This window comes from Corvus hawaiiensis, chromosome 3 (assembly GCF_020740725.1).
Source record: "Corvus hawaiiensis isolate bCorHaw1 chromosome 3, bCorHaw1.pri.cur, whole genome shotgun sequence".
NCBI classification, from domain to species: domain Eukaryota; kingdom Metazoa; phylum Chordata; class Aves; order Passeriformes; family Corvidae; genus Corvus; species Corvus hawaiiensis.
Genome location: NC_063215.1, coordinates 94458360 through 94470574, shown reverse-complemented (window position 1 = coordinate 94470574; position 12215 = coordinate 94458360). Strand labels below are relative to the sequence as shown.

At 41.1% G+C, this 12215-nt stretch overlaps 1 long non-coding RNA gene across 1 annotated transcript in view; it reads left to right on the top strand.

Moving 5' to 3' along the window:
• The window catches only part of LOC125322598, a 57889-nt gene that overhangs the window by 34487 nt on the left and 11187 nt on the right, over positions 1-12215 (top strand). The window contains exon 8 of the long non-coding RNA XR_007202109.1: positions 2304-2479. This is a non-coding gene — a long non-coding RNA (uncharacterized LOC125322598). The remainder of the gene's footprint in view (positions 1-2303; positions 2480-12215) is intronic.

Below are 12215 nucleotides of genomic sequence, written 5' to 3'. Positions count from 1 at the left end.
GAGTGTGATTTTCTTGTCTAAAAATGTAATAGAAATGTAAGCAGATGTGTTTCTATGATAATACAAAAAAAAAAAAGCTCCTCAAATGCAGCAATTAGGTTTGTATTTTATATTATGCAGAAGTTAATACTTTATAAATAAGAGCAGTAAATGCAACCATAATTGAAAATGAAAGCAATAATAATTGTAAGATTAATTACAATAATATTATAATATTATTATTGTACTACTAATAATATTAGTACTATATTAATAACTTTGTACTAATAATTGTACAAAATTATTAGTAAATGGCAAGATGCAGAGTAATATCCTCTGATTAGCAATTACAGAACCTGGAGATGAAAAGATAAAACTAAACTCAAAAAGGAATGAAAATACTTCAGGGACAGAATGCTCACGTTCAGGCTCTTTGCTGGAGTGATCTTGTGTATCAGCCTTAAGACACCAGACATTATTTCTGTGTGTGCAGTACCACACACAGCTCTCCCTGACAAAGCACTCATGTGCCATGGTCGATGAGAAAACCAGAATAACAGAGATTCCCTAGGGCACAAGGGGAGCAAAAGTATTGGACTGACTTAGCATGGAGCCAGGTCTGATACAGCTGAAAGTCTTAACTCTTGTCCAACATGAGCCCAGCTGAGCATAACCTGGTCACTTTGTGATTATGGGGTTCCCTGCATACTGTGTTTCCCTGTGCTCTGCATTGTGCTGCTCTTATAAAATAATAAGAGCCTGAGCAGCCTTTTCGATCACCCGAGGGCTGGATTTGCTGGGCTGTGGCATGCTGAAGCAGCAGGATGAAAGCTCCCAAGGGGTAATACTGGAGATCAGAGGATTCCAACGAGGTGCAGGTACTAGGCATTTGTGTCTTACTCCTAGGTGCTTTTACCTCCTCACAAGCTACTGAGGTAGCTGAGGTACCTAAAAGAGGGTTAGAGATCCCACTTAAAGAGTCAGCAGTGAGGTGGATCCTGTGATCTCATGCACAATGCTTGCCTGTAAGAGAAAGTTTTGTGGTCTGTTAAATTTTGGATGAGTTTTGGGTCTTACTGAAAGTAGTTAGGGAACAAATGAGTGTACAGAGTCCTTCTGAAGGAGAAAAGGATGAGAGTATTCCATGGAGACATATTAGAGTCAATCCAAAGTGAACTGATGACTTTACAACCCTCAAGCAAATTACCCCAGATCATTTGTTTTGTGCAACAGGGTCGTGTAAGAAATATGAAAATGTGTACATGACCTTCTTTGAAACTGCCATGACTTATTACTGCCAGAATCACGAGGGAATCAAAATGAGTTTATGAAGAAATCAATGTTATGGAGGATTGCAAAATGATGCTGGGTCAGACGAATCCTTTCTGAAACTCTTTAACCACAAGAAATCTGCTTCTTTACTCAGATGTTGCAGAGTGGATAAGTCATCCACTCTGATTCCAAAAAGCCTTAGGTCTCTAAATCATTTTCAGGATGGTGATGTTTGCCTTTTTTTATTGTTCTGTGTAATCTTCGGCATGCACTTATGTTTTGTTGTCATCATGTCTTTTAATTGATGAGAAATCTGAATGATGCTGGTTTCGGTTTTTTTGGCTGCATAAAACAACCCAAATTACCTTTTTCAGATTTTTCAGCAACCTTTATTTTCCTTGCTCTGCTAAACCTGCTTTAGTTTAAAAGCTACTATATTCTTTCATATTTATAATTTGACACATGCTTTTCCCATTGTCCCATGCTTCTCAATGCCTTAGTTCTGCAGCTGCTCTCTTCAGGTGATAGTTCTGAAGCAGGCAGAAGAATAGCAGGGAGAACAAAAAACTTTTGTTTTCTTCAGAAGATATTCTTTGAAGAAAAAAAATTCTTTGAGCTGAAAAATGGGACAGCACATCCTTCAAAACATAATACGACTACTTGTGTTTGGGAAGGTACCACAGCCTCCTGATTTTCATTGCCTGTTGGTGTTTTCTACAGTATAGGAGTAAATCTAGTTGATGTTTTAAACTAGGTTTTTATTCTCCTTTTCTATGTGTGCTTTTGTGAATAACTGGTGCACGCCTAAAACCTTGGGATACATTGAGCAGGTGTTTTCAAAAATACAGAGGTCTCGAGCTCAAGCCTGCTGGATGATTCAAAGCAGGAGCTCAGAATTGCAGATTACTTTCAAATATCTTTGATAGGTTTTGACCTAGGTGATGTTTTGACCTATCCAAGAACTAGCTTAAAAACTCATTGCAGTACTTGAGCCATTACTTTCGCTAATGCTGGCTGAAAGCCTTTGCTAATGAAACCATCTTTGGTAGAAGGCTGCCCTTCTTTCCAGAAGAGGAGGAAGATGACACAGCTTTCCTGGAAGCTTCTGGCCATGCAGCCTACAATAGGCAGAATTTCCTCTGCTTCTGGTAGAAAATAGTCAAGAGTATGAATGACAGGGCTGTGTCATATATGGACTATATTAATTCTGCCTGTGTCTCACATTGAGGTAAGTCTGTCCTCACTTACCTTTACTTTGGGGATGAAAGAATGGGACTTCTTTGTCTCAAAAAAACCCAAAAACCCACCCCAAAACAAACCAAAAAACCAAAACCAAACACAAAAACCTCCCCAATGAAAAACCTGACCAAATAAAAAAAAAAAAACCACAAAAGAAAGCTGAACAAAAAAATTAGAAAAACTTTGTGCTCAGACAAGATTAGCCATTTTTGTCAATGTTTCCAACATTTTGATGAAAAATCATATCCTGTACTGTTTATTTTATTATTATTGCCATGTGTTGTTGCTAGTGCCATTGTGTTCAGTCAAATCTGTGAGTTTGTTTGGGTTTTATTTTCAGAAGCATGTTTTGTCTTGGGACCATAATTTGAAATTGATTTTTTTGGGGTCTGATTTGGTAATATACTGTCCTTAAATAGGGAAGAAATGAGCTCAGGAGGGGCTTGGTTCATGTGCCAAGGACACAGATTTTGGGACTGGCTTTATATTAGACGATTAACTTGAGAGGTTGCACTTTGTGTTCCCTCCCTCTGCTTCCACCTTCTGCTTGTGTGAGCAGAGCAGTTGGTGCTGAGGAGCCGATATTTGCATGAAGCACATTTCAGGTGCCCTGTCTTGAAGTGTTTCTAATCTGGGCCTGTAGGCTCATCCCCACAACTTGTCCCAGTGCAGAAGTGGTTCTTCTGGTTTAGTTTCATACCCCAGTTTTTGAGCCCTGAGGCTGTTTGAAGTGCAAACCCAAGGGTGCTTAAGCGGGATGATGGGGGCATTTGCTTCCAAAGCTTGCTCCTGATTTGAAGCAGAAAATTAGTGGAGTCGAATTTGATTTCTTGTGCTCATTGATACCTGATACGTCGGCCTCTATGTGAATATCCATTGTATGGTTAAATCTTCAGAAATGCAGCTGTTGTCTCATGCAAACTTAAGTATTTTGGACCCTTACACAGCTATAAAACCAACCAAACAAAAAAACAACCTCAAAACCTAAATACTTTAAGAATTCATGTGCAAAGTACATTAAAACTGTGTGAATGGTTGTCCACCCCATGTTTCATATCACATACAGGTCACCTGGAGCAAGCATCCTGCATTTTCATCAGTTCAAAATGCGGAGTTATTTTTCCATATCCAGTAGCCTTCAGCAGCAGTTTTTCAAAGTTCCATGCTACCTACAGTGTCAGCTACTCTCTTTACCTGGCCTGGATTCTTTTCCACTTGCATTACACCAGCATTTCTACATACACTCTACTTTTTCCCTGTTTTGCCTTATCACCTGTAAAATATGCACTTCTGAGATAAAAGCACAGTTGATAACAGGGTGATGTGTCTATCCAACCCAGCCCAACTTAAATTTGGGAGCACAAGGTATCCCATTAAATTCAGGATTACCTTCATCTATCAACCACTGCTGTAAGTAGAGCTATAGGTCCAAAGAATGTAGTCCTATATTAGCCATATTTTTCTGCCTCTGTATGTTTATAAGAAAACCATAGTCTAATGTGCTTGATGTTTCTAGTGTGTTAAATATATACAACGAACAACCATTAATGAGTTTTAAAACTGTGATGCTTATTCAGTCCACTCAGTGCTCTTGAATGTGAGCCAACATTAATTCAAGCTCAGTTGATCCTAATAAGTAACTAAGACCCCATTTCATAAACATGCAATTCTAGCTTGTTATTTCTGGCACTGCCATTAAGCAGAAGTCTCTACCCTTAGAATGACAGAATTAAGGGATTAGGGGTAAACTGAAAAACGTGAATAATTCACAATTTCTTCCCTTCTCTCCTCCCCACCAAAGGCAACTCTAGAGGGGCTCAATAACTGCTCTCAGTTATGCACCTTTTCTTCTGGGAGTTATGCACAGGAGTGTGACCTGCCAGTGCAGTGAGATTTGCTCATGTGAGTGGAGTCTGTCGGATTGGATGTAGTATCTGATACTTTCTCTGGTCGTCAGAGGTTCACTAGAGCAAAGCACCAATGCCTGCACTAAAAAGTACTACTTACTGTTACCCATCCTGAAGGGGAACATTAGGGCCTCCTAAACACGTGTTGTCCCAACAATATGCATGCCTTTCAAAATAAATCTGTGACATTTCAAAAGAAATCTATGACATTTTTTACTAAGATGTAATCAGGGTCAATTCTTACCTTGGCCCTTCAGATAATGTAGAACATGTGTTATACTTGTTCCTGGAATAGATTTTCTCTTCAACTTCTCTGATTTTTCAGAAAGATATTGTATAAAGATCCTGTTGAATATGAGAAGTTTGGCAGCAAATTATTAGGAGATGCATTTTGCTACATAAAATCCAGTAAAGTAGGAGTTCACATTAAAGCAACATAGAGTGCACAACAATTGTATGTCTCAATGCAGACATTTCTTACTCAGCTTTTAACTCTGCCATGCCACTGGATTTCAAGCAGCTGTTGAAGCCTGGAAGTTGTACTTCTAAGATGTATAGGTTTAGAACTGTCCTTTCATGGGCTTGTACAGTGCCCAGTCACAAGTTCAGTCACTCTCTGAACTTGTAGGTTCTATGGTGATATGGAAGAAAATAAGAGGTAAGGAAACACTTTGCCTCTCTCCTACAGTGAGAATTACTTGCATTCACGAAGCCTGTGTTGCTAACACACTCTTTTTCTTGAAGGCTGAACTTTCTTGCTGATGCTAAAATGTTTGTATAATGCTGCTGTATTATTGCAGCATTGTGCCAAAATAATAATTAAAAAATTTAGTTAAATTAAAAATTGGGATATTAATGGCCTTATAGACTTGCTGTCTTCTTTGTTCAGTGTCAGTGAATGGCTGTGCTGTTGGCAGCATTCATTAATATTTCTTAAGTGGTTGCTGATGTTGTTATTATGGGCTTTCTTTTTCTTCATGTGCAATTATTATTTTTAACAAAGCATGTGGGGAAAATGCTGTGCACACAGCTGTGTGGGGAACGTATTCAGAAAAGGCCAAATCAGTTTGTAAGAGAAATCAGGTGTGTTGCCATCAAGTTTTGGGTCAGTAGTAGGGCACCAAGTGACTTGGCTTTCTTAAAAAACAGAATGGGGGAATGCGTGCAACCCACAGAGACTGGAGTCTCTCCAGGCCTATCTAACATAATGAGAGAATTCTTTGTGAAATGCATAAAATGATGACATTTTAATGGTGAGCGAAATACTTGATTAGTTTTTCCATAACCTAAAATAACTGGAATGTTCTTATGCAATCCCATTCCCGGTGAGGACTAGGAATGTGTAACCTCACCATATATATTCCTGAGAGACATCTCCAGAGCAATGTGTGGTGGAATGGAAAAATGGGTTGGAAAGTGTTTTTTAAGCCCCAAGAAAAAGTTACAGGCATGTTCATTTGAGAAAACATCCAGAAGGTGAATTCAGAGTCATGGTCACAAGTCTGAGGAGAGAAAAGTTGGTCTGGGCAAGGTTTGCTGGGCTCTGTGGTTGCCACCGAGATAAAGGTGAGTGCCTGACTTAGTCTGGCTTGTCCATGTGGCTATTTGCAGAAGGGGAGAAGGCACACAATGCCTGCTGGCACCTGGGAACAAGGTGACACAACCCTGGTCCAGGGGACTGAGGTTTGGTGCCAGTCTGGATGGACTAACTGTCAAAAGGACAGCTGGGCCTTGAGCTGCCTCTTCTTCCTCTTTCAGCACACCTTGCTCCCTGCCATCATCCTGAGGGGAGTTCACATCCACGCTGAGCTCTCCTGAGGCTGCTGTAATTTATCCTCCAGTTTGGACATGGAGGATTTAGTGAATCATCCCCAAGGGATTTTGGTACTTTCCAACACAGCAGAGACTTTTAATGTGTAGTATCTCTGACTAGCAAGGGTTAGCATGATCCTTCACAGAAAACCTTTTCTGATAGATTGAGAAGCAGGATTTAGCATTTCAGACGAGTAAAGAAAAATGAAATCTATAAAAATGGTCCTTGGCATTGAGGACATGTATGCTCCTGCAGAAATAGGAGTACTCCTGGGTGCTGTGTTAGGACTTGTATGTGATGCATGGACACTGAACAGCTCTGCCACAGTTTAGCATCACAATGACACAAGCCATAGCCAACCACAGAAGGACAGTCTCTGCCTTGTGGAAATGGTAACTGGACATTCAGGAGGAATCTCCTGGGCTGCGATTCCCAGTACATAGGGAACTTCATTGGCATATGGAACAGGAATTGACAGGCATTGGGTTATACCTGTTTGAACAGCTTGGGGTTGCTTTAAAGGTAGATCCAACCTTTCTCCTCCCAGTAACATCATACTCCTGCTAGCAGAGAATTATGTGTACTTAGTCACTGAGGACAGAGTATGTATTGCTCAGCATAGCTGTTTTATCAGACTCAGTGGTGAGTTCTTTCATATTTTATGTTGTCTAAATACAGAAAGTTTATTAAAGACTAGTTTGCAAGTGGACTTCGTTGACACAGCATTTTGTGGGGACACACAGTACCCAGAATGGCTGTTTCTGATGTAAAAACATTTGAGCATTTAAAGCTGGACCAGTTTCATTGAGGAGTTAGACCACGAATAGTCTAGGACCTAATATCTATAAGAGATTGAAAGACTGGAAAGGACTGGTAGAAGTTATATATTGACTGAGGATGAGCCAGGCTACATCATGCCTGTTCACCAAATCAATTATTTGTTTCAATATTTATAAAAGTGAATAGGAAACAGATGGTAGAACCGGAGATGCCTGTTAGGTTTCTGTAATGGAGAAAGGAGAAAGAGAGAGCGGAAATCAGAATCTCACCATAAGAGAGGAACAGGAAATTAAAATGTCAGACAACTGACAAAACTGCAGGACCACCCACAAATATAAAGAGTTTTCCCATAGGATCTCCAAAGCATTTTAAATTTAAGTCTTTTCTCTTTTGCCACCCAGAAATCAGAATAAAGTTGTTTTTTTTTTCTAAATAAAAGAGGAAAGTCTAAACACACACCCTCAACCCAGTTGTTAGAATATAATATATTGAAAATGTTTTGGAAACTTGTCTTAGTAGTTTGGAAAAGTCCTACTGAGATATCCAGTGAGAAGACACAAAAGAGCAGAGATGGGAGTTGCTGATTCGTGTATTGAGTATCCACATCCTTGTCCTTGGCAGTAAGAATTCATGGTCTTTATTCTGCAAAGACCAGTGGTGTGGCAGGCAAAGGTCCTGCAGATTGGGGTTATCAGGGAATTCAAGGCTGTGTTTGTCCTCTGAAGTTATTCAGGGCACCTGGGGTTTGTAGTCTGTCCTTGAATTTGGCTGCATTGAAATGAATTTCCCCTGATGTGCAAGATGTGGGCCAGGGAGTACTGCTGACTTGAGGGGCAGCCTTACAGTGTATGTTCCACCTGGATGTTGGAGTGGGGGAGGGTGAAAACAAGGGGGTAAAAAGATAAGGAGCTTTCATATTGCATAGATTTGGTGGAACTGTGGTGGCCAGCTGTGTTAACTGAGGGTCAGGGATCCTGAATTCATGTGGGATTCTGACAGTCCACCTGCAGCCAGCACACAGCAATGTATTCTCCATGAATGTCAGTAGAAGACAGATCTGGAAAAGCCAAGTTGTACTTCACAGAAATCTGTTTGTGCTGCATCATTACCTGAACCAGCTGGATTTGGAACGAGGTTGAGAATCCAGATAGACTTACTGGTCTCTTCCCCTCTCAGAATTGCTTCTAGTTTTTAGTATCCTTGGGAAGGCAGGGAGATATATGCTTTGTCCAGTACCCTTCCCAGATGGCAGGGTTTGCTGTCACTCTAATAATCTCTGCTTCTTTAGCTGCCCCTTGCTTATGTCTCCTCATATTCAGCAGTCATCACTGAATAAGGGCTGTCTGCTGACTTTGCCTTCAACAGTAGATTCTGAGCCAACCGTGCTGCTCTGCTGAGATATGGATATTTTTTTCTTTCTGTCTCTTTTTTCTGTCTTGTGGTAGGGTTTTCTATGTCTCGCTTTGACTTTGGCCAAGCTCCCCACAAACTCTGAATGCCTGCCTTATTTGGAGAAGAACGTAGGCTTTTCAGTTGGCTTGACCTCCCAGTAAGTTTCCTAGTCTCCTTTGACCTGCTTCTGCCTTGCCAGTCTTTGTATTAAGCTTTTTTCCTCTCTTTCATTGTAAAATTTCACTCATTCATCTTCTTTCCCCCCAAAAATAGAAGAAAAAAATGTTAGTAGCTGCTGCTAACTGTTGCCCAGTCCTTCTGATGATGTTTGATGTTCACCCCAGGAATAAGGAATTTGCAAGTTCATATTCACAGCAGGTCAGCAGATGCTGCTGCTGAGGATTATCCTGTAACTGGTAAAATAGCTTAACTTGAGTCATGAATATAGACAGGCCTGCCTCAGAAGACTATTTCCCACTGCATTTTAGCATAGACTGGCAAATCCAGCCCTTTGCAAGCAAGCTCTAGGGTCAGTCTCTGAGAAATAGTCTGTTCTGTCTTCAGGTTCAAAGAGCAGGCTGCTTGGGTCAGTATTGCTGAATAGAACTATAATTTTAAAGGTAAATGCTGGTCCCTCAGTTGGATCACTGAGATCAAGGTTGATCTGACTTTTATATCAATTGCAGACCACAGTCTACCAGAAAAATGACTTTGTCTGCAGCCAGCTCTTTCCCCAGTTAGCAACTTGTAAACCAGAGAACAAAGTGAGAAGCAGAAGTTGGCATGGTAAAGTCCTTGGTCAATGACAATAAGATACCTGCAAAGAAGATGGGTTTTGTGATTTCCCTTGTATTTGCTTTCAGAAGGAGGAGCATTGGAAGGAGAGGTGAAACAATGCAAATCAGTGGTGCAGCAGCTCAGGAACAAGCAGAGTGGCTGCTGGATTCATTCTTTGTTTGTCTACTGATCTAAAATGGGAGCTTTCCCTAAAGGCATGGCTTTTTATGGCAATTGTTCTGCACAGATACTGTGGGAGCAGCAGAAAGATTTGGTTCTAGCTGGGTGCCAAAATCAGGAGCTAGCACTTTGCCTTTTGCATTTCTGCCTTCCTCCAAGCACTGGGAGTTTTGCCATGTGCTTCCTTTGGAAGGTAGGTATCTCAGGAACCTGGTGCTTCCCAAAGATCTGAATGGAACTTGTCTGAACTTGTCAACTTGTCTGGAGTTACCATTTACTGAGCATGTGATGAAATCAGCGATGTTCAGGTGAGGGACACTAGGAACCTGTGTCTTTGCTGTTCCCGGAGTGAAATGAGACTCACCTGTGAAGCAGGGTACAAAAGGATTTTACTGTACAATTTTCATCTACTCTTCTGACACTGCTTCTGATAAAGCCAGATCTACATTCATCCCAGGGGCTACTCCAAAGATGAGTTGTATTTGGTCCATTGAATTTGTGACTTAAAGGCTAAAAGAAGACATACATGTTGCACAAGTGTTGTCTGTGACTGACTAAAGACATGTTGCACAAGTGTTGTCTGTGACTGACTAAAGAATAAAAAGAACTCAGTGTCCCCCAGAAAATCACAGAATGGGTAAGGTTGGAGGGGACCTCAGTGGATCATCTGGTCCAACCTCCCTGCTCAAGCAGGGTCATCCTAATGCACAGTGCACAAAACTGCATCCTAACTGATTTTTTCAAGGATCTGGCTAAAGCAAATTGACAGCCTGGAAAAAATCTTTAAAATATTTTCTTCCTTGTCTCTCCACTTAACTGAATCCTGACATGTGTTTCCCTGCCATTCTTTCTGCCATTCTCCCCACCATTGTGCAGCTGCTAGTCACAGAGAATTGCCAGTCTGATGGACAGGACATGAACAGGAGTGACTTGGTAATGCCCAGTCTGGTGGAGGAGAAATGCACTGGAAGATGGGAAAGGAGAAGGATCAGCATCAGCACAATATGCAAGGAACTGATGCCTTTTTCAGAGCTGTGCTTATCCCTACTCTCAAAGAAAGCCTTTCATAGTGCTTCCTTCACCTGCAAGCCTTGCAATCCCCAGCCTCTGGTGGGCTGCCTCCCTTTGCATCAATCCCCATGTTACCACACAGCCCCTGCTGTCTGTGTGGTCTTTGGAATTCACATGGCTTGGTGGCAACCAGTAGGGAGGGAAAATAACGTGTTTTATTTATTTAGAGTCAAGCACAGTTTAAAGTCCACTCTAAATAAATAAAAACTCTTAGCCAGATTTATATAAATAAAAAAGCAGATTTTCCCCTCTCTTTTTGGCTGCTGTTGAACAGCATCAGTTTCAAGACCACACAAGGAGCTGTGTCGACAGCTCAGCAATGTGCAGTAGAGGCAGAGGTAGGAGGGGTAGGAAGGACCTCGATAACTTGCTTTGGGTTTCTAATGCGTGGAGGTTCCCTGTGGATGTTAAGGAGTAGCCCTGACACTGTGGTGAGTTAAAATGATAGATGAAAACTGTGAATATCTTCAGCCTTTAACAGAGGAATATTTCTATAAAAGACCAGTTTTCCTTCAGATGCTTCATCCACCCTATCAAGGCATCTGTGCAAATAGTAGGATTAGTTAGCACAGGTGAGCACTATTTTCTCTGTCTCTTTAGTATAGCTTAGAGGTGACAGAGCACCCACAAAAAGCAGTGATTTGAGGAAGAAACACTTTATTCTTAGGAGGCTGATCACATTTGGCTTTTGGGGCTTGGGTCTGCGTTACACAAAGGTTCCCAGTTTCCATCAAATGGTGCTCCCACACAGGTGCTGACAGTGTCATGTCTCCTGTTACAACAATCACTTAGGGAAACTCCAAGCACGGTTTCATTTTCTTGGGAATGAAATGTATTATGTCTGCACAAGGTTTCAGATCTCTCCTCACTTGCAGACCTGCCAAGATATCAGGAAGGGTGACAAGCAGCTGCTATGTGGAACACCTGGGTTTTGTTACTCCAGATGAGAGATTATAACAGGCCTTAAATAGATATTGGCTATAAGTGGGTTCTCCTTGAGGCAGCATTTACTACGTTGCTCATGGATGAGGATGGGCTGGAGAACATGATTCTGCTGGTTGCAAGATAAGGCTGAGAAGAAAAACAGCCCAATTAATGATTGTTATTTTGTGACTGGTCAGAGGCCACTACAATTCTGACAAAGAAAATCAAAGAAACACTCTTGCAAAGCAAAGCTTTTCTCACAGTTCATTACCTCTTTCATATTCTGAACTTCCTTGTGTTGGCGGACAAAATGACCAACAGATGTTAGTCACATTGACGAAAAATTTCAAAGAATAATTTTTTAAACATGTCCTTTTATAGCTTACTTTACCCACTTTATATATAATATTTAAAGTTATGTATGGTCATATATCCCACAATACTTTGGGTTGTCTTGTTTTGTTAGTAAAACATCAGCTCACTTTTCTCTTCCCACTTAACAACACAGCTGGGGTCACAGCTTGTCAGAGGCAATGGTGTCAGAACAACTGAACATCTTCCCTAAACCCTTATCCTGAATGAAGGTAGTACATCTCAAGGCTGTATTGCTCTGTGGTCCAGCTAGCAGTAAAATGCCATTTTCTTTGCACAGATGAAGTCATTATACAACTTCTGCTTCTGCCATGCCAGCCTGCAGATGGCTGCTTCCTCTATGAGAAACTTGTGATATATCAAATGGTCTTTGTCCCAGCCCACTCAAGCCAGAGGCATGAAGAGTTTCCCTTTTGGCTCCATGAGTCTTCCTCCTTGAGAACACTCCTCACCTCACTATGAAGAGCAGACACTTTGAAAATGCTACTTTGGAATGATTATTCTATTTA